General features: G+C 43.2%; 1 protein-coding gene across 1 annotated transcript in view; it reads right to left on the bottom strand.

Moving 5' to 3' along the window:
- Nucleotides 1-1425, bottom strand: part of CADPS (Ca++-dependent secretion activator) — a gene marked incomplete at both ends in the record, with an annotated part of 149784 nt that overhangs the window by 147566 nt on the left and 793 nt on the right. The window lies entirely within an intron of this gene.

The following is a 1425-nucleotide window of genomic DNA, read 5'->3' as shown; positions in this document are numbered from 1 at the left end:
TCCTGCAGGCACAGCAGTGCTTTGTAGACCAGCAGCAGAGCCTGCTCGGATCACTCAAGTTTTTAACCTTGAACTAGTCTAAGACTGACAACCACACGCTTACCCCTTGACAGCTGATTTAACAGGAGAAACACATACAAACACATCAGGGCAACAGCAAACACATTCCTGACCTACGCTGTCATCTTTACCTTTTTTCCTCCAGAAAACAAACAAACAACACCCAAACAAAACAAACAGAAACCACCAAAATCCAAACATTCCCCAGGCAATGAACCTATTCTGTGCTGTTTATGGACCCCTTAGAAACACCAGCCATGTCCTGCACAGAGATGGCCGGTTTCAGCTGAGGAAAACCCTCCATTTTAGTATTTTTCAGCTTTAGAAGTCACAAATGCCAAATTCTAGTGTCCAGCCAATGGACAGTTAATTGCACAAAACTGAGATTTGCAGAAGCGGAGATAAATTAGATCTGCTGTGATTGCACCATGGCTCGACCAAGGGTGGGCATCTCTTTGCAGGGAAGGGAGGAAGGAGAAGACCATCAGCAAAGAACATTGTTCAGCACTGAGAGGGGGCAGAGGCTTTGCCTGGTGCCAGTACAGATGGTGCTGAGGAAGAGACACATGGCCATGCTACAGCTGCACAGAAGCTGGATGTACATGGCTGGAAATTAAATGAGACCAACAGTTAAAGAGGAAAAAAAGAAGAACTCTGATTGATGCATTACACTTTTTGTGGCCTGCTTATATAGACCAGAGCCAGTGGAGTATCCAGTTGAACCGAAGACACAGGGTATGCAGACATCTAGTGCTGATCAACTGCTCTTTGTAAGGGATCACTTGGGGTAATTATACAGCACAGGACTTCCCAAGCTGGTAAGGACAGACTTCCACCCAGACCCACCAGTGAAACAGGGATGTATTTTACCTCTTGTTAAGCAGTTCCCTTTTCCTGCCCAATAGCCCTATCAGAACAGATTACACTGCTCTTATATCCTAAAATACAGCTCAGGTCATCTTGAAAGTTTTCCCTGAGAGTATCTGTTTAGCAAAGCTGTGATAAACTGATAGTCCCTTGGCAATTTCTTTCCTGATAAGAGATGTAAATTACTCTCAGCTTCCTTCCTGTAGAGAGAATGATGGAGCAGTAACTACTAGGCTGGTGTAATAGAGTTAATCCAGAGATAATTTGTGCTTTCCTTACACAGAAGCAGCTGCTGCCATTTTTTATAGAGTTAAAATTCTCTTCAGTTTTAGGATCTGATTTTGGTCCCCTCTTAGATTCCACTTCCAGAGAAATATTTTATGCAGGCAGTTCAAAATCTTCACCTTTTAGAATAGGTCTAGGGAGAAAAGAGAAATGGTTTGCAGAAAGGCTAGCAAAAAAATAAGTGACACTCCTCATACAAATCACAAGCACTGA

The sequence above is a fragment of the Nestor notabilis genome, unplaced genomic scaffold (assembly GCF_000696875.1).
Source record: "Nestor notabilis isolate BGI_N333 unplaced genomic scaffold, ASM69687v1 scaffold5876, whole genome shotgun sequence".
NCBI lineage: Eukaryota > Metazoa > Chordata > Aves > Psittaciformes > Psittacidae > Nestor > Nestor notabilis.
The sequence above is the reverse complement of the archived record's forward strand: the minus strand, read 5'-3'. Positions and strand labels throughout refer to the sequence as shown.